Source organism: Canis aureus, chromosome X, assembly GCF_053574225.1.
Source record: "Canis aureus isolate CA01 chromosome X, VMU_Caureus_v.1.0, whole genome shotgun sequence".
Lineage (NCBI taxonomy): Eukaryota > Metazoa > Chordata > Mammalia > Carnivora > Canidae > Canis > Canis aureus.
The window spans coordinates 112288558-112310312 of NC_135649.1; the positions used below are offsets into that span (position 1 = coordinate 112288558).

A 21755-nucleotide genomic window follows, 5' to 3' on the forward strand; every position below is an offset into this window, starting at 1 on the left:
AAAGATGGGGAAAACAGCAGAATTCTGACACAGACATGACACTTTGAAATGGAGAGAAGGAAACATGGCAGAACGGCCTATCTTCTAGGGGGAAAAAGGTAAGAAAATCTACTGAAAAAGATGAGATTCCTTAAGGTCCATAAGGAGTAGCAATGACTAGGCGAGATACTGAATAGGACCTCTGTAAGATAGGACTCAAGTTCTTTCTTACTGTTGAACGAAGTTGAAAGACTGGAAAAACTACAATTACCGCTAATGCTGAATGATGGATATGTGGCCATGTATTATACTGTTCTCACTAATTATGTGTATATTTGAAATTTTCATAGTAAAATTTTGATTGATTGATTTACTTACTTATTTTTCAGAAGGCTCCATGCCAGCATGGGCCCAGTGTAGGGCTTGAAGTCACCACTCTGAGAGAAAGGCCTGAGCTGAGATCAAGAGTCAGAGATTCAACCGAATGAGCACTGAGGTGCCCCTCATAATAAAATGTTTAAAAATATTTTTAGTTATTGAATAATACACTTATCTGTTTTTAAAAAAATATTTTAAATATTTATTTATTTTGGAGAGAGAGAGAGAAAGCATAGGGGGAAGAGAGAGGGAGAAAGAGAATCTCAGACTCCCCACTGAGTCTGGGGGGGGCCTTGACCTTATGACCCTGAGATCATGACCTGAGCCAAAACCAAGTGTCAGATCCTTAACGAACTGAGCTACCCAGGTGCCCATATACTTATTTGGTTTTTTCCAAAGAAACATCCTTACCGGTGGGTTGTCAATAAAAATGTTTCCCTTAAGTCAATGGCTCTCAATGGAGAAAAGATTTTCTCTTTGTCTCATACATATTACTGTCCCATACAAAAGTACAATCAATTCAGATATACCCATAAAATCCTCTGCCTGATGCTTTTTTAAATGCCAGTCACGTACCTTAGTCAAGTTCTGAAATAATTCTGCTTATTTCCCCTAAGAGCACATTATTACTTTTTGTTGAAGTAAAAAAATTCTCTTTATTATCCTTCTTATCATTATTATTTCTTTTTATTATTTCTTAAATTTTTTAAAGATTTTATTTATTTGAGAGAGAGAGTGAAAGGGAGCACAAGCTGGGGCATGGGGAGGGACAAAGGGAGAAGCAGACTCTCTGCCAAGCCAGAGCCTGATGCAGGGCTTGATCCCAGGACCTCGGGACCATGGCAGACGCTCAACCAACTGAGCCACTCAGGTGCCCCTCTTTTTGTTGTTATTATTACTTAAGACAAGTTGGTTGTGCTTTGGCTTCTATTCTATCCTCTCTACAGCTGTACCCAAGAGAAGAATATTATAGGGCTTCTACTCTTGCTAGATTTCCTCCTGGCATTGGAGAAACATTGAGCTGGCAAAATAAATAGCTCAAATCTCAGAAACATATTAGAGTGATAAGGAATCCTGTATGCTTCATAGCTCTAATCATCAACTCATTTATATTCTCAGAGATTGAAGGAAACATATTAAGAAAGGATATTCTTGCCCTGTACAAAACTGTCACAGTCAGCTAGCAAGAAAGATTGAAGACTGAAGAAATATCCATGAAGCAGCCACTTGGTTTCCTGAAGCATGTCAGTGACACCCAGAATTCATCAAGTTCATGGTTCCACATCTTGGATTGTGAAAAGTAACTAGGCAATGTACGTGATTTTGACCTGTAGTCAATATCTCTTTTCTGCATTATATTAGGAATAATGAATTGTCATAAACAGCATGTGACTCAAACCAATATTCTGAGAAAATAGCTAGTGGGTTTTAGAAATTCAATGGCAAAACCTTCAGATGATGATTTTTTGACATATTGCAAGTATCTTAACAGCAGAATAGCCTAGTTTTCTAACTTTAGCTTTCACCAAACTACCCATATGGTGACCAGGCTCCTGCTCAGGTAGAAAGCGCTAGAATGAAAAATGTAAGTAATACAGTGGATAAAAAAAGATCTGAACAGGATAGAAGGAGAGAGAGAGAGAAAACCGGGGAGATTAACAAAAGGAAAGACTAAAAATCGTGGACTCAATAAAGTATGAGGGGTGGAAGGCATCATGCATCCCTTGCTAAGAGATGAAATTATTTCTTTCATAGCAGGACAGCAATACAAAGACAGAAAACAGGAAATGTTTCAGGCAGGTACATTTGGCTAGGCAAATAATGCTTAACTTCACACTCATGGCCTTTGTCAGTAATTGGAAGAATGCAAAAGAAATATTACTGATATCAAACGATAGCACTTTCGGACACCATTCCTCCCTTGATTGACATTAATCACGAGTTACTGTCTATAAAGACATTTTTATTTAATGGAGAAAGAAGGCATATGCCACCTTCTCTTAGCATTTTACTAAACAGTAGTTCTGGGATTCATTTGCATGTACTACAGACTCTGTCTGGAGCCCTGGGCCTGATTTTGATGTCTTTTGTAAAGACGTATAATACATGACAAATTAGGGAAAAGGGAAAGATTGAGAATGAAGTTGGGGTGGGACTCATGGTGATTTCTTCTTCGAGTCCCCTTGCTTCCTTAGTGGCTCTCAATTTTATCAGCTGAATATTTACATACACTCTTCATGGCAAGAGAAGAGTCTTCCCATCCTTTCCTTTTGGGCTTTAATGAGTTCCCAAAAGAGTTAGTCAAAGAGTTGGTTTTGGATGGGCCATATGGAGTTGCCACTCATGGTTCTGCCATTGTCAAATCGTCCCAGGAGAAAGCCTTGTCTAAGGCAAGGCGTACAAGTACCACATAGCCGACACAACCCCATGGCCCCAATATTGGAGGCAAGGCCTACCATGGTCCAGCTCCAAGCCCTGACAGAGATTAACTCTTGCATTCAAAGAGTGAGGAGTAAATGCAGACATTATTAACTCAGCAAAATTGATTCCAGGCATTGAACATGAAGCAAATGTTGAAAGGCAAATATAACTTTTATGTCCAGGCCTCCCCTACATGGTAGGCTAAATAATGCTCCTCCCAAACTTAACACAGAGAACTTATGAATATGGTACCTTATATAACACAAGAGATTTTGTAGATGTTATGAAATTAAGAATCTTGAGATAGGAAGACTATCCTGGATTATTTGGATGTGCCCTTTCTATTCACAAGGATCCTTGTAAAAGGAGCACAAGAGGAGTGAATCAGAGTTAGAGAGAAAGAGATGTGAAAGCAGAAGTAGGGGAACAGAGAGAAATTGGAAGATGCTACACTGCTGGCTTTGAAGATATAAAAGAAGCCATGAGCCAAAGAATGCACATGGCCTCTAGAAGCTGGAAAAGGCAAGGAAACAGATTTGCCCCCAGAGCATCCAGGAGGAATGCAGTCTTGCAAACCCATTTTGGACTTCTGACCTCCAAAACTGTAAGATAATAAATTCCTGTTGTTTCAACTTACCAAGTTTGTGGCAATTTGTTACAGCAGCCAAAGGAAACTAATATGCCAACAGCCTGTGCAGGCAAGATGAGATCAATTTATTCCTGGTCCCTAAATTACAACAACGTAAGTCCCATCTCACTTGTCACTAGAAGTCCAGGGTCTGTTTGACTTCTTCCACAAATAAAAGGGAAGGCTCACTCTTTCTGTGAGTTTGCCCTGGTTGTTTCCCATTGACCTAGTCCCCCTCCTGGTTCAAAGCCACTCCTTCCCTCCACCCGTGGGGCCACTGGTGACCCTGCTGCTGGCCACTGTCCTCTCCCAGGATTCACTTACCTTGCATTCCTGCATCACTACTCCCTTGTACTGCTTTGCCCAAAGCATAGTCCTGATCACCTTTCTTAATTTCCAAAGTGAAATGCAAGGCTTTAGCTTGTGGCAAATACTAGTAAAAGTAATAATAAAACTACAAGTTGAGGAAGGTACAAAACAGAGGTAACTGTCTTAGGCTGGGTTCCCTAGAAGCAGAACCTAAGATGAGAATTCTTGGGCATGTGATTTCTTAGGAGAGAGAAGAGGACTGAAGGAAGCAGGATGGGGCAGAAAGGAGTGAAGTAATCATGAGGTCTCACTGGGAATTCAGCTTTAACCTGATCCCACAGGGAACCCTGGAGTACAACTGCCCCAGAGGACAGTACTACTTTGAAGACAAAGGAGCCAGCCTTTTGTACCTTTGTGTCAGTCAGTCATTGGCCATTGCCACTTGGGATAGGGTAACATAACTGCCCAGATGAGGAGACTCCCATTCTTTTGAGGACAATTCTCCAGAGAAAGAGGCAGCTATGAACTGTTAGCAGGCAACACTCAAAGCAGCTAAGGGATGGGGCGCAGGCCCTTAAACAGACAGGGATCTGGGTGAGTACCAACAGTATCCACTACAATGATCAAAATAGAGCTCACAACTAGTCCCGGAAGAGCACCTCTGCCAATCTCACTGGCAGTGTTTTTTGTTTTTGTTTTTAATAATAAATTTATTTTTATTGGTGTTCAATTTGCCAACATACAGAATAACACCCAGTGCTCATCCCGTCACTGGCAGTGTTTGAAAGAGTTAACCTTAGTCATCATTTTCCCACTTCCTTTCCACCAACAAAAATGTCTTTGAGCTAGTTCTTCTCTCTGGAGTCAGAGGTCCCAGAGACATTTCTTTCTCCCTTAAAGACATCATCCAATCCTGTTTCAATTCCAGGATTTTCCAAGATGATTGATAGCCCTATTCCCTAATCTTGATCCTAGGACTCCAAGAAGACATCGGCACACAAAAGCTCAACATAAGTTCATTTGACCAAGTCTGACTTACATAAAATTGAGTAATATGCATGTACGGTACCAACAATCCAACCTAAGTTGAGCCAATGTGATTAGCAGGGTTCATTTCCCTTTTATAGTCTTTCAGTCCTCCTTGGGGAGGTGAAGATTAGTCCTCCACTTCATTTCTGTCATACACAAACACCTCCATGAAAATAAGGATTAACATGAAATCTATATTAACTGAAATCTATAAACCCCTTCTTAGGGAAGAATGAATCACAAAGAAGTGTTATTCATACTGTAGGGGACAACCCATTAGTAGTCCTGAGAAAAAACTAATGAAAAAGGGTAGATCAGAAAGGATCAAAATTCATTTCAAATAATAAATGTACATATTGTTTCATGGATGGAGCAAGTCTTTGTTTCACTTATACCTATTCATATATGTACATTCAAACATTTGGATGTTCAGGGTCAGGACATAATTCTTACTATGAGCAGGAATTTTAAAAAGTTGGGAGGGCACTTGGGGGGGGTGTAGTCTGTTGAGTATCTGACTATTGGTTTCAGCTCAGGTCATGATCTTGGGGTTGTAGAATTGAGCCCCACATCAGGCTCTGTGCTCAGCATGGAGTCTACTTGAGATTCTCTCTCCCTCTCCCTCTACCCCTCCCACTTGTGCACTCTCTCTATCTAAAATAAATAAGTCTTAAAAAAAAAAGTTGTGGAGTGATGCCTGGGTGGCTCAGTGGTTGAGTGTCTGCCTTTGGCTCAGGTCATGATCCTGGGGTCCTGGGATTGAATCCTGTATTGGGCTCCCCACAGGGAGTCTGCTTCTCCCTCTGCCTGTGTCTCTGCCTCTTTCTGTGTGTCTCTCATGAATAAATAAATAAAATCTTAAAAAAAAAAGTTATGGAGAAAAAAACCTTACCAATTTAAACAGTCATTTTAATCCAAGCTTCTTGATGTCACTGGAGGTTTAGAAATCTCCATTTATTGTTGTGGGTCTTTGCTTCATGTCTATAGAAAGAGAAAGATCCACTGAATATTTATTTCCCCCAAAATGACAGAACTCTCAACTCCATTCCACATCCTAAAGGTGAACTGAACTCTAAAGGCTGCTTAAAGCTTTGACATTATAACATTATGGGTTAAAGTGGGTAGAATTATGTCTCCTAAATAGATATGCTCAAATTCTAACTCTCAGTACCTGTGACTGTGACTTTATTTGGAAATATAGTCTCTGCAGATGTAATCAAATTAAAATGGGGTCATAATGGATTAGGGTGGGCCTTAATCCAGTGATTGGTATCCTTCTACAACAAGTGGGAAATTTGAACACAGAGGCACATACGGAGAACACCAGGGAATGATAGAGACAAATACTAGAGTGATGTATCTACAAGGCAAAGAATGCCCAGGATTGCTGGCAACAACCAGAAGCTAGAAAGTGTCAGAGAAAGATTCTTCCCTAGAGCCTTGAGAGAAAGCATGGCCCTGCTGACACCTTGATGTTGGACTTCCAGCCTCTAGGACTGTGAGAGAATAAGTTTCCATTGTCTTAAGCCACTCAGTTCCTGGTAATTTTTTATGGCAACTCTAGGTAATTAACACATGGCTTTTCCTACTTCTACCCTCAGCACTGTATTTTCAAAGATCTTAGGAAATATTTACATTACCTGTTTAAACATTCATAAAATATCTCTAAAAAAAGATAACCAAGAAACTGACAACACTGGTTGCCTTTGAGAAGGGCTTTTTACTAAAAGACTTTTTACTAAAATACCCTTTTGAATTCTAAATATTTTATTTATTTATTTACTTATTTACTTATTTAGAAAGAGAGACAGTGGGGGTATGGGGCAGGGGGAGACAGAAAGAGAGAATCTCAAGCAGACTCCGCACTGAGCATGGACTCCACGTGGGGCTTGATCTCACAACCCTGAGATCATGCCCTAAGCCAAAACCAAGAGTCAGATGCTTAGCCGACTGAGCCACCCAGGTGCCCCTAACTGTCCAGTCTTATCAAGAAATATCTTTAGTCATCTGCCTCTCTCTTTTAAGCTATTTGCTTGAAGATAGAAAGCTACAATGCTGGCAGCTGAAATAAAGTTGCTCTCCATGATATTCCTTAATTACTGACTTAAATGAAGAGCCATTGTTACACTTCCTCATTTAAAGACTTATCCTAGGGGCGCCTGGGTGGCTGAGTCAGTTAAGAGTCTGCCTTCAACTCAGGTCATGATCTTCAAGTCCTGGGATGGAGCCCTGTATCAGGCTCTCTACTCAGCAGGAAGTCTGCTTCTCCTTCTGACCCTCTCCCTCCGCTTGTGCTGTCTCATTTTCTCTCTCTCAAATAAATAGATAAAATCTTTAAACAAACAAAAAAAGACCTATCTTATGAGCAGATAATTCACATGGATGAATTAAGAACAGCAAACTCATCAGACAGTTTGAGACTGAAACCATTAAGGTATGTGTAGTGAATTATATAATTTGTAGTGTTAGACAAAACGGGCCCGAGGGCCTTTCAACATCAAAGCCTCCAGTAGAGAGGAATGCAAGGCAACTCAGGCCCTTCAGCAAAACACTCCTGTAAGACAACTCTCCACAATATTGGTGATCAATGCATATTTTATGAATCGAATCAAATTAAAAGGCTAAAATGAAGAACAAGAAGAGACTTTAGAATTCTCGAGTGTATGTCCTCTGTAATCCTCTAAAAATGAGCCCCAGCTTCTCCGGGTTGGAATACTGACTTAACTTTGCCATGATTTTTCCATGCCTCAATTTCCTCACCTGAAAAATAGAGTAACCATAATATCTGCCTCTTAGGGTTGTTGATCAGGGGAGGTGCAGTAGATGTAGTAGCTGCAACTGGTGCTCTGCCTGGCTCCATGGGGGGCTCCATCTTCTTTCAGCTGGGATTTCCCAGCTGCCCCCCCTTCTCCGCAGAACTGCCCTGGACTGAGAGCAGCCATCTCCTCCTTCAAGTTACCCAACCCCGCCCATGGTCACAGCCAATGACCAACTGATATGAGGCTCAAAGGAGACCCTCTCCTCTCAAGACAGGAATAACTCAAGGGTGTGCCTTGCATTTCAGAGCCTCTTTGTAAGGAAACCACTTCCTTGCTCAGCTTCCCTCACTCTTTTCCTTTCTTGCCTTCCTCCCTTCTTACAGGTTATTCCTAAAGAACATTCCTGCAATACATCCCATACACCTGACTTCCTGCCGGGCTCTACTCCTAAAAAACCCAAGCTAAGAGAGGAGGTAAAGAGCCTCAAACGGTATAAAGAGTCAATCATTTTCATTGTTATTACTTAATTATTCAAATTTAGGGCAAGCAGAAAATCAAAGGACCTCTGACATGCTCTAATCCCACCGGAAGGCTTACATAGCAAAGTGGTGATATAAAACCCAAAAAGAAAGAAAATTACTTGAGTGAGTTTACTTCCAGTGTAACACTGAGGAGATAAATCGGGAGCCACAAAGAGCTAGACTAGCCCCACTTAGATTTTGTTTTTTAAGACCTGTGATATAAGGCCGAAAATGAATGTTATGTGCTGCCTTGACATCTGGTAAAATCAGAAAGTGGCCTACATACAAGTTCCTCTCCCCACTCTGCTTTGAAGGATAATGTCCTCTAGTCAAACAATTCTTCTCCTTATTAAAAAAAAAGATTTTATTTATTTATTCACAAGACACACACACAGAGAGAGAGAGAGAGAGAGAGAGAGAGAGAGAGAGGCAGAGACACAGGCAGAGGGAGAAGCAGGCTCCATGCAGGGAGCCTGATGCGGGACTCAATCCGGGACTCCAGGATCACACCCTGGGCCAAAATCAGGTGCTAAACCGCTGAGCTACCCAGAAATCCCTTAAACAATTCTTCTTATACAGGGATTGAGCACAGCTCCTGCTTATCCCTGAGTGGTGGGGTGCAGTTCTATGCCAGCCTTTCGAACTATCCAAATGAGCTGGGATGCCTGGCGAGCTCAGTGGTTGAGCATCTGCCTTTGGCTCAGGTCGGGATCCTGGAATCCAGTCCCACACTGGGCTCCCTGCAGGGAGTCTGCTTCTCCCTCTGCCTATGTCTCTGCTTCTCTCTGTGTGTCTCTCATGAATAAATAAATAAAATCTTTAAAAAAAAAAAAAGACTTAAAAAAATGAGCCAATCACATCCTCGCACAAGAACCAGGGGTTGCCTCATCTTCTTGATACCATCAAGCCTGCTTCTCACAGCCCTGGGTTGTTCACTCTGCTCCTTAATGCAATCCCCATGTAACCCTACACGGCATATGGTATTATTCTCCTCCCCTAGACTGTGAGAATATGTGACCAATAAACTGTTGTCCATCTCATCTACCCAGTGGCTGGTCTTGTGTGTTCAGCCATTCCCAGAACTCTATGGTGGAAATTCCTCCATCACCAATGGGGTGAAAAGGAGGCAATTAAAACAGACCCTTGGGGCAGCCCTGGTGGCTCAGCGGTTTAGTGCTGCCTTCAACCCAGGGCATGATCCTGGAGACCCAGGATGGAGTCTCATGTCAGGCTCCCTGCATGGAGCCTGCTTCTCCCTCTGCCTGTGTCTCTGCCTGTCTCTCTGTGTGTGTGTGTGTGTGTGTGTGTGTGTGTCTCATGAATAAATAAAAATCTTAAAAAAAAAAGACACTTATTGGGGCACCTAGGTGGCTCAGTGGTAGAGCATCTGCCTTCAGCTCAGGATGTGATCCTCGGTCTGGGGATCGGGCTCCCTGCATGGAGCCTGCTGCTCCCTCTGCCTGTGTCTCTGTCTCTCTCTCTGTGTCTCTCATGGATAAATAAATAAAATCTTTAAAAGAAAAAATAAAACAGACCCTTATTACTAGGGCTTGTAAGAATTCTTACAGTTTTTTAAACCTCTCCATTGTTTTGTTAAACAAATGGAGAATTATATATTTTCATATATGAAATCAAAAAAAAGGCGCGCGTGCACGTGTGTGTGTGTGTGTGTGTGTGTGTGTGTTTAAGAAAGATTAGGGTAGGAGAAGTTGGAAGAATGTCTATTTCTGTAGCAAACACAGGAAAGAGGCTCTGTATGTGTATGGGAGGTGGGGGTGGATGAGGCAGGGCTCAGCTCTGGCCAGAGGGAGAAAGGAAGAAATGAACAACTTGATGCTGTGACAAAGTTGTGGCTCAGGTAGAAGCATCACTGCTTCTTGTTACATCAAAGTGCTTCCTACTGGAACAAAAACTAAGATTCAGTGGGAAGAGACCAGTGCTCAAAGGGTAAAGGAAGTAAAGGCACTTGGTCAGAAAAGAAAAATCAATGAGGAACTGGTGAAATATCCATTATTTGTCAAGAAATCCTGACACTGATTCTTATTCATGCAGAATTTGAGAGATGAGATATGGTTTCTCTCACCACTTTTAGCTAAGGTCATCAAAAATCTTGGCTGCCTCTTAAGCGTGCAATATCTCAACCTTGGTATCAGCATAGTTATGAGATCACTGGGGACAAGCTGAAGGAGGTGCCCGGTTTTAGAGGCTAATAGGAGAAAGCTTTCTGATAATTTCCAAAGCAAATCCCCCCTGGACTTCTAATTCAGTTCAACTCATGAATTATGCACTGAGTGCCTCTATTATACAATACCTAATGTACAGTGTTTCTCCATGTGTGCACCTATGATAGATGAGAGAATCTGCCCTTTTAACAAGTCCACAGGTGATTACTGTGTGTGAGAAGTAATACTTGAAAAGATACAACGGAGAAAAAGATACAGGTGAAGCCCTGGCATTAAAATACAAGAGCTCTCTGCCTCTCTCTCTCTCTCTGTGTGAGTATCATAAATAAATAAAAATTAAAAAAAATACAAGAGCTCTCTGCCTCTCTCTCTCTCTCTGTGTGTGACTATCATAAATAAATAAAAATTTAAAAAAATACAAGAGCATTCTTAAAAAAAATTGGTTAGAGGGAGGGGGTTATTGTTAAAAAAAGAAATAAGTAAATTACAAGAACATGTAGACTGAGTCACAGTATTAATGGACCAAGAGGAAGGGCAGAAGCAGTCAAAAAGGTGATGAAGGTGATTGTTCAGCCTCCTGAAAGGTAGGGAGGTTAACCTGGGTTTTGAGAATGAGGAGGATTTAAACAGACACAGAAAGTATTCCACACAATCACGTGGTGATGGAAATGCACATGCAATTCAGCAAATATTCATTAATTACTAAAAAAACAACACCACCACCAAACATCACATCAAGTACAATGGTTGCCATTTTAATTTGGCTGACGCCCTATTTGAGGGAGACAGTTTTGGTTACAAGTGACAAAAAAAATCCACTTTAAACTCATTCAAATCATAAAAACTACAACTAAGAGGTCCCACAGTATTTCTTCATTCAGGTGAGACTTGACCCTGCAGCTCATGCAATGCCACCAAGGACCTGGTTTCTTCTAGTTTTCTCTCAGACTTCCATGGTGTTGGCACCACCTCAGGGCTTTCACGCCAATCCCTTGGCTTGCCCCTCATTGTACCAAAAGGGCAGCTCAAGTCCAAACCTCCCATCTTCACACTAACTCAGTAGGATGACAGATGTTCTCTTTCTCTAGCCTCTGCCTATCTTTCAGCCCCATCCTGAGTCATGTTCTCACTTGCTCTCTGCGATTCACTTCCATTGGTCTATTTCAAGCTCATCAAATATGCTATCTTACTTCTATCAGAGCACATAGATTTCCATGGTGTAGTCTTCCTCCTCTTTGCCTGGGTAATGCACACTCAAACTTCAGCTCCAAGCTTAAATTTTAGGACCTAAAGTCAGACCTCCTTGCCATCCCCACCTACCACATAAGTCAGCCCCTGGTATAGGCTCTCAACACTAGTGTAGTACTCCTTCATGGCAATATATTATTACAGCCATTTGATCAGTGTTTGTCACTTCCATGAGAACAGAAACTATGTCTGGTTTTGTTCACCATTGTATCCTTAATATCAAGCAATGTCTGGACAGTGGGAACTCAATACATATTAGTTGGTTGGATAGATGGATGGATGGATGGATGGATGGATGGATGGATGGATGGACGGATGGACGGACTTGGCTTCAAAACCTGGCCATGTAGCTAATTAGCCATGTAACCTTCAGCTTTTTTGAGATTCAGTTCTCTCAGTTGTGAAATGAAAAGGTTGGACTAGTTGACCTTTAAGATCTTTTCTGAATTTAAAACACTGAGTTCATAAAGTGTTACGGGCAAGTTTAACCACAGGCATCCCGAAACCAAACTGAAAAGTGATGCTTTTGGTTACTCTGTTATCTTTTCACAAATGTTATTTTTAATCTAATTCTGACTTTGTGTGGTCTCGTGCAGTAGTTAGCAATCTGGAGAAATTAGTATCCTACAACTGTTACCAAGCAGCTGGAATTGTCAGATAGCTAATACGAGTCAGAAAAAGATAGGCTGACAGTCTAGGCAAATGTTAAATGAAATGTTACTGAGAGCATTTTACACATGTTCCTTTCCCCACCCCACTCCACCCAACCTCAAAATTGGCAATATTCAAAGTAAAGGGTTGATTTGGTTTAACACACTGCTAAAAATAAAATTTCCATCTTTGAGTGATGTTTAACACAAAACATTATAATATTGAAATAGTTTTATTTTGAATGTATAAAATAGCCTGAGTGTATTCAAAGTCATAGAAATTTGACTAGATCTTAAATATATTTCCATTCAGGGTCCAATTCATAGTCATCTATTTGTGCATTTAAAAAGAAAATACAATTCATCTTTTCACTTGACATGCCTATGAAGCACAAAATAAAATTTCCTACCTGCTCCCCCATTTAACATCTGGATCTGAACTATAATCTGCCTATAAATAAGAAATGAGAATTTTGATCAGACAGCTTTGCAATCTGTTCGAAGCAGTCTGGGAATACTTGATTGCATAACAAATCTCCGAGTAAATTAAGTGGTGTTAAGACAGTTTAACTACCATAAAATATTTTATTATATTCTATATCCCCTTAAAAATTTATACTTTATAATGAAGTGATGCAGCCAGAGTCCTGATCCAGAGGAAGCACTACATGGAAATGTCCCTGTAAAAAGGAACTCCCCTTTCTGAGGAAACCGAGGCCCCATTGTTCCTTACATTTCCTCTCCTAAGTGCCTGGGTTAGGAATTGGCTAACTGTTCCCCAAACCCATTTCCATTTCCTCCTTGGCTCCCAAGCAGAATACATTTCCCAGCCTCCTGTGTGATAGAGTCTTGACCAATGGAATAGAGGTAGGAAGTTATACACCCCACTTCCAGGCCCAGCCTATAAAATCCTCCCATGTATCCTTTACCCTCTCTCCTCCCACACGTTGAAGATGGCCGAACTAGGTCAGCCGTGTTTGCTGAACACTGTGTGGGGCAGAGCCTCTCTCCACTTTCTCATATTTTCTTTTTTTTTTTTTTTTAAGATCTGTTTATTTGAGAGAGAGAGAGAGAGAGAGCAGAGAGAGGAGCAAAGGAATAGAGAAACCTGAAGTAGACTCCTCACTGTACACAGAGCCCAACATGGGGCTTGATCCCAGGACCCTGAGATCATGACTTGAGCTGAAATCAAGAGTTGGATGATGGGCAGCCTGGGTGGCCCAGCGATTTAGCATCTGCCTTCAGCCCAGAGCCTGATCCTGGAGACCCAGGATTGAGTCCCACATCAGGCTCCCTGCATGGAGCCTGCTTCTCCCTCTGCAAGTGTCTCTGCCTCTCTCTGTCTCTCATGAATGAATAAATAAATAAATAAATAAAATCTTAAAAAAAAAGTTGGACGCTTAATGACTGAGCCATCCAGGTGCCCCCACCTTCTCATATTTTCAATCAAATTAGAGCTAGTAAAAGAGGGACTGCATTATCTCATCTCTCATTCTTAGAATCTCAAGCTTCAGAGCACAGGACACTACCAAATCTACAGTGTTGGTTTATTGTCTTTTTTTTAAGGTAACATGAGTTTATCCACCCTACCTGATTGTCATTTTGTTTCAGTAGGTTTTAGCCACTATGAAAACACAAAGGGTCAAGACCAGACCAAACAAATCTCAATGATGGGTCTTGTTATCAATTTTGCTTTTATCAGTCACCATCAGTGGATCACAGAGTGCTCCCCCCTTGAACAGAGGCTCCTTAACCAAGTTAGGATCTATATTCAGCTGCTAGTTACGGAGACTAGAGATAAGAATGGCTTAACTAAAACAGACGGTTATCTTCCTCTCCATGTAAAAGAAGTCCGTAGCTAAGCAGTGCAGCTCGATGGTGTCATCCTGGACCCAGACACCTACTATATTTCTATTCCTTCATTATTAGAGTATGACTACCATTCTCAAGGCCACCTCATGTTCCATAATGGGCACTGGGGATCCGGTCATCACGTCTGTGTTCCAGTCAGGATGAAGGGGAAGGAGTGAAAAGTATAAAGTACACATGCTACCTATCTATGTGTCCCTTTCATAAAAAACAGAAACAGACAAACAAACACCCCACCTTTTACTGTGAAGTCCCATTGCATGCAGACAATTTCAGCATGCAATTCGTTGCCAACACCTTGCTACACAGGAGGCTGAGAAATGGGTTCTTTTAGCTGTGCAGGAAAATATCTCAACTGTTTTAATAGAAGAAAGAAATAGAATACCCCTAGAAGCGGGTCTTCTCTGTTATAGCCATTTCTTAGGTTTGGTTGTGAAAAGAAAGTTTTAATTAAAAAAGATTGATGAGGGGATCCCTGGGTGGCGCAGTGGTTTGGTGCCTGCCTTTGGCCCAGGGCGCGATCCTGGAGACCTGGGATCGGGTCCCACGTCGGGCTCCTGGTGCATGGAGCCTGCTTCTCCCTCTGCCTGTGTCTCTGCCTCTCTCTCTCTCTCTCTCTCTCTCTCTGTGTGACTATCATAAATAAATAAAAAAATTAAAAAAAAAAAAAAGATTGATGAGATTTTTCCTGTGCTACCAGATGAATGTGTTCTATTTATGAGAGCTACCGATCGAATTCAACTGCCTTCCATAAATTTGCACATATTGTTTATTGATTGCCCTGTCTATATAACCTATTCATTTTGTACTTTCTTTCCTCTCTGGGTAAAAGCAAATTATTATTATTTTCTTCATTGTATTAGAGGGCTTCTAGGCTACCTACCCAGCCCACCAGCTCCCCTCTGTGAGAAGGGCTCTCTCAGACAAGAGTGGTTCCTGAGTCACATTTATGACTACCTAACCTGCCCTTTGGCCCTTGAACATTCGGGCAGGGATAAAAATTTACCCAAGCTGAGCAGACCTGTTTCTCTCTTATGAGAATGTGGAGCTAGGATCAAATTCACAAGTCAGTCTCCACTGGTCGTTTGGACAAAGGATATGTAGGGTACCTGGGTGGCTCAGTGGTTGAGTGTCTACCTTTGGCTCAGGTCAGATCCCTGAGTCCTGGGATTGAGTATCGCATCAGTCTCCCCGCGGGGAGCCTGCTTCTCCCTCTGCCTGTGTCTCTGCCTCTCTCTCTGTATCTCTCATGAATAAATAAATAATCTTTAAAAAAAAGAAATGAAATGATAGAGGCAGACATCTCCTACCATGTTTATGCCAAGAGAGCGAGTTTGCAGACAGAGGAGAAGGAAGCAGGGATGGTGCAGCCTTTGTTTTGCAAATCAGCATTGTCTGCATTTATCTCCCCAAATATTACATCCAAATAGAGGAACTGGAAGGACCATAAATAGCTGGTATAACTAGTGTCAAGACTGCACAAATGATTAAGACATGGACCCTATCCAGGAATTTATAATTTGCTATCGTAAGTGACTCTCAACCAACTCCAGTATTGTATATGCACATCAAGTCATATCTAGCAAGAAGGAACTCAGATCTCTCAGGTGGAAGATGACTCAAGGAGGGAGATGAGAAGGGGGAGATGACCCCATTGCTTTCTTAGAAGAAGGAAACCCTTTCAAAGGTTTTATTTTTTCCTCTCTGACCTGATTTTTACCTAGTCCCCTGTTTTTACGCATTCTGTATAGATAGCTCCATGGAGAAGAGCATGAAAAAGAATGCCAAAGCACAGTAAACAAAAGAAAAACATCTATACATAACTATTTTTAGGTAGTTTTCAAATCAAAAAGCTCAGAATTATGCCAGGTTATGAAAGTCTATAAAACTTTTAATGCAGACACAAGAAAAGAGCAACACTTTTTCTTAGTCTTCCCTTTTCACTCTGATCTGCTTTGCTTTAAAAAAAAAAATTGACTTCCCTGCCTTCTGGAACTTTTTACCAGCAGGAGGTGAGAAATCATATAAATTGCTGGAAACGAATGGTAACAGTCAGTCATTTCTTCTATAATGGGCCATTAGATTGGTGTATTTGCATGTATCATTAAGATTTATAGCAAATTCTCTAATGGAATGACAATGCTAGAGATATAGTCTGTCTAATACAATTAAAATGTAGGCTTCTGGGGCAAAATTACTACACATTTTCCTTGGAGGAGAAAAAAATGCCATGAAAATAACAGTGAGAATAAAGAAGCTATTCTGAACGCTTTTGTCCAATTTTACCATTTTTCTATTGTAACAAAAGTCATGAATTTCACATTAGCTGGTGAGTCTTCTGGGGTGAATTTTTTTTTTTTTTTTAATGCAGAACACAGGATAATCAAGATTAGGAGCATTATCTTTTATTTGTTGATGGAAAAGGCAAATGCTTTTGGGGTACAATTATCAGTGAAGACCAATGTTATGTCTCCACAAAAAAGTGTAGGAGCGTTCACCTGAGCAGTGCTTCCTGGTGGCAGATAAAAGCTGGAATTAGGTACAGATTCTCAAAGGGGACGGAACAAGAAGTGAGGCCTTGTTCAGAGACGCACATAGGTCTATCCCAACTTTGAGATTGTTTTTCAAAAGTTTCTGGTGCCAGATTTAATTTTCATGCCTCCTTTTCTCATCAGTACTTGGAACTACTGGTCAAATACCCCTTATCTCCAGTGGAAGGCGTCTCCAGTGAATACTGCTCCCTTCTATTCCTGGAAATGACAGAACTGCCCCATTACTCCTTGCATTGTTGCCACTGCTCCCTGGCATCTGACTCACTCCAGGGAAACCATAAAACCATACGGAAATCAAACCCAAAGTAATTCTACATGTGGAAGAGTTTGGGGAATACCTCCCCAAGCCTGTAGTTTTATACTGATTTTTTAAGTGAATCTAAGCATTTTGGAGACTGTATTTTTTAACCACAATATTAATCTAACATATTAAATATTATGCTTATATTCTACAGAAAGGTAGGAATTATAAAGAGACGGGAGAGAGCTGGATTCAAAAACCAGTAGCTTTAACATGTATTTTTTTTATTTTTTTTTTAAATGAATAACTGAAGTCTGTCTCCTGGCATAAGAAAAACATTGTAGAATATTTTTCAGAGGTGAATTTTGGTTATTTGAAATTTAGTGATATGATGGGTTTTAGCTATATTCAAATGGATCGTTATAAATGGAGTATGGCTAACTCAGGGGTGCCAGAACCCTGAAGGAAAGAAAATATTAAAGAAAAATATGTGGTTTATTACACATGCAGAAGCTTTGAAACTTTCTAAGTCATACTTGAAATGTCTATGGTGTTCTTTATTACAAATGAAGAAATAGAGTGTGAAATTAAGTGAATTACTGAGTGGTCAATCAATTTAAGTACATAAAGTGGAATATTCACTGAACTGGTTACATAATATTACTTATTATGTAGAGAGAGCCATTGTGGAATGCATATACTTTGAAAACAATCCTGAAGTGTGTAAAAGCATGTTATTAGTGCTTTCTGCAGATATTCTCCCAAATGTTACATCCAAGTAAATGACCTGGAAGGACCACAGATAGTGGTGGCTCTAGTGTTAGGTGCCTTCCAAACTACTCTTATTATTATGACCTAACCAATATAATCTCAAACCGTTCTCTCTCTGGTCCCTTCTATATGGCACATTGAAATCAGCATGCAATTTCATAATTTTTTTTTGTCTACCTCATCCCCAGCCCCACCCTTATCTTCAGTGCATATTCCTGTTTACTTATTCACTTATGAATTTATTTATCAATCTATAAGCAACCTGAGGACAGAGACTATATGTAATTCATCTTGGTATCCTCAGTGCCTGAGACATGGTGGATATCCAGTAAATGTTTGATGACAGCTTAATTATGAATCTCAGTCATTTGTTAGAGTTGGGATTTTGGACAATAAATGGAAATCTCGGGGCACCTGGGTAGCTCAGTTGGTTAAGTGTCTGCCTTTGGCTCAGGTCACAATCCCAGGGTCCTGAGATCAAGCCCCACTTCGGGCTCCCTGCTCAGTGGGGAGTCTGCCTTTCCCTCTCTCTCTGCCCCTCCTCCCCACTTGTATGCTCTCGCGCTCTCTCTCTCTCCTAAATAAATAAATACAATCTTTCAAAAAATAAAAAATTAAAATAAATAAATGGAAATCTCTGAGGCTCAGGTCTCCTCATCTACAAAGTAAGGATTAACAATAATACTCGCTTACATCATGGAGTTACTTTTAGAAATAACGTTGTCAGAATATTTGGTTTTTATTACATTGTCATCATCTTTATTACTATTATTATTCTCATTATGAATTTTCAACTATTACCCAAGAAAAGTGATTGACTCAGTCCTCTCAAATGTATATGACTGAATTTAAACTTGAAAGATGAAGCTTGACTCATGAGAAGAGGATAATAATGGGCAATATGTTTTCACTGGAGAATCTGTGTTAGCAGCAAGAGCCTTGTTTGTTAAAATTCAGACACAGATACACAATGAGTATGGTACAGGAATAATTGCAGCGTCTCCATGGTTACAAAAACTCTTGTCAACACCCATTGTTCTATTTATACCTTGGGAGACATGTCACCACATTTCTATAAATAGAGTAGAAATTAATTCATTTCAACAATGATCATGTGCAAACCTACAATCCTCTGAGGAATAAAGGAACTGGACTGGAGTATAACGGAGGAATGTGTCATTTAATGGGTGTAATGGGCCACATGTCTGAAAAAGAGTCAACACAGCAAAGAAGAAAGTTTATGAAGGCAAATGAGGCTTCCCAAGATCTTCAGCAAGTGACTGCTTGGGGGAGAGTGATCTTGAGAAGCTGAGCAACCTTACACTCTACTTCCTCCTGACCATTCATTCAGTTGAGATACAAAACAAAATGATGATTGGGAGGTTTCAGATTAAATATGGCAGGAAAAATGATTTTCTAGAAAGGCTATGAAATTAGGAAGAATGAGCAAGATGACAGGAAATGAGAGATGGCCATAAAATTTTGAAAGCTGGAAAGCAGATGGCTAGGTGGTAACTGGAGTAGCATAAAGCTAAAACCTAAGTGTCCACTAGGATTCAGGGTCAGGTAGTAGTGGCAAGAAAAAGCCAATTTGAGTCACAGAAGCCCAGGGATGCTCAAAAATTGGCAGGACCAGGTGCTTCTGAAGGTTTTGTGGCAGAAGGCCAGAAAAGAGCCATAACTGAGGGCAAGGGTGCTGCGCTAAAACCAGAGGGATTAATTCGGTTATTACATTCCAAACAGTGATATGCTCCCAACCCCTTCTCCTACTTGGCTCTGAGAATATCAGCTGCCAGTCACTTAACTTCCCAGGTACGATAATAATTCCTGGGAAAGCACTCACAGATACTAGTATATGGGAGTCTCCAATGGAACATCCAAGCCCCCTCTTAATCAACCTATGGTAAGGTCCATCAACCGTCAAGCCTGACCAATGCAGTTTCCACTAAACTAAGGTTTTCTGTGTTTCACTCCTAGACCACCAAGAATTTTCCTTTAAAGAAAGTTTCTAACATGAGAGACAAAGAACCAAAATGGAAAAAAAAAAAAAAAAAAAGAACCCAGAGAAAACAGAAACAATGCAGAGTGCAGAGGAAAACTATACCTCATTATAAATAATATCCTAAAACAGTAAGAGATTGCATCGGCCAAGGAGCAAAACAGCATGCTACACAGAAAGAGGCAATCTAAGAAGCAATAAAGAGTTCCCTGAAATTAAAATATAACAGAAAATAAATCAATAGAAATGTCATATGATAAAGTGGAAGAAACTTTACAAATAGTTAAATAGAAAAGAAAGAAATGGAAAATACAAGCAAAAAATAAGAAAATCAGAGGCTCAATCTATAAGGTCCAAGATTGAATCATAAGAGTTCTAGAAAGAAAGATAAAAGTGGAGAGGAGAGGGACGCCTGGGTGGCTGGGTGGTTGACCGTCTGCCTTTGGCTCAGGGCGTGATCCCAGTCTGGGGATCGAGTCCTGCATCGGGCTCCCTGCAAGGAGTTTGCTTCTCCCTCTGCCTATGTCTCTGCCTCTTTCTCTGTGTCTCATGGATAAATAAATAAAAATATTTTTTTTAAGTGGAGAGGAGAAAACAATAACAACAAAATAATTAAAATTTCCCAAAACAGAATACAAGGCCAAGTTAGTGCCCAAGCACCTTACCCTTGCTAAGTAAGGTATTACTATAAAATTTCAGAACACTGGGTATATGGGGAAGATTCTAAAATCTTCCAGAGAAAAATATAGCTCACAAATAAAAAGCTAAAGAAGCAGACTGGCTAGGAGACAGTGGAACAATGCTATCACAATTCTAAAAAAATAGTTTTGACATAGAATTTTATACACAACCATCTCATTAATCTGTTTTGATGGTAGTTTAAAAATATTTTCAGACATGTAATATCGCAAAAACATGTAAGGTCTCAAAAACCTCAGGAAACTACTGAGATGTTGTGATATTGTGAGTTATATTTATATTTATTCTTATTTCTTATTAGAAATATATATTTGGTCTTCATCTCAGTCCTGGCACAGAGTTCCTCAAACACTTGGAATCTCCTGTGAGGAGAAAAATAGAGATGTCATCTGTTATGCTAATGAGGTGGCTTTTGGAAAGCACCTAAGGATGGGGGCTGGGTGCCTCTGGAGCCAATCACGTGATTAGAGTAGTGGAACTTTCAGTCCTACCCCCCTAATCTCTGGGGAGGGAAGTGGGGCTGGAGATCAGTGTCTAGTCACCAATGACCAATGATTTATTTCATCAATCATATCTATGTAATGAAGCCTCCATAAGAACACAAAAGGGCGGGACATCTGGGTGGCTCAGGGACACTTGGGTAGCTCAGCGGTTGAGCCTCTCTGCCTTTGATTCAGGGCGTGATCCCAGGGTCCCAGGATTGAGTCCCACATCGGGCTTCCTGTGTGGAGCCTGCTTCTCCCTCTGCCTGTGTCTCTGCCTCTCTATGTCTCTCATGAATAAATAAATAAAACCTTAAAAAAAAAAAAAAAAGAACACAAAAGGGCAGTTCTGAGAGCTTCCGGTTGGTGAACATGTGGAGATGTGGGAGGAGTGATGCGCTCAGAGAGTATAGAAGCTCTGTGCCCCTCTCCCCATACCTTGTCCTATGCATCTCTTCCATCTGGCTGTTCCTGAGTTATAACCTTTATAGTAAACCAGTAATCTAGTAAGTAAAATGTTTCTGAGTTCTGTGGGCCACTCTAGCAAATTAATCAAACCCAAAGAGGGGTAGTTGTAACCTCCAATCTATAGTCAGTAGGTCAGAAGCACAGGTGGTAACCTGGACTTGAGATTGGTTATCGGAAGTGGGGGATTGATTTAAAATAAAGAGATAAAGCCCAGAAAAAAAAAAAAAAACTTAATAAAATCAATAGTGCTTGACTCTTAGAAGTGGGCGATGGGTGGAGAAAGGTGGGGGAAGAGATAATTCATTTTCACTGAAAATCTTATAGAACCGTATGTATTTGTAAAATATGATAAAAATTAATTTTTTAAAAACAGCATTGCTGTACATCTTCCATTTCCCCCTCAGATCTACTCTTTGCCCTGCTCCTCACCATCGAGTATCCTGGGAAACTGACTTATGAGGACACCACTAACAGTCTTAGCTGAATTGGCTAAACAGCAGAGATTGGAGGAAGAGGGGAGAGTGAGCCTAGGGCATTACCGTCACAACTCCCTCTGTATGTTGGCTCCA

General features: G+C 40.6%; 1 protein-coding gene across 5 annotated transcripts in view; it reads right to left on the reverse strand.

Moving 5' to 3' along the window:
- The window catches only part of LOC144307822 (uncharacterized), a 122591-nt gene that overhangs the window by 72520 nt on the left and 28316 nt on the right, over window positions 1-21755 (reverse strand). For 2 of the 5 annotated variants that reach the window (XR_013374523.1, XR_013374522.1), the window contains exon 2: window positions 5637-5725. The exons of the other annotated variants lie outside the window; for them this stretch is intronic. The gene's annotated coding sequence lies outside the window, so the exon portion shown is untranslated. The remainder of the gene's footprint in view (window positions 1-5636; window positions 5726-21755) is intronic. 5 annotated transcript variants of the gene reach the window in all.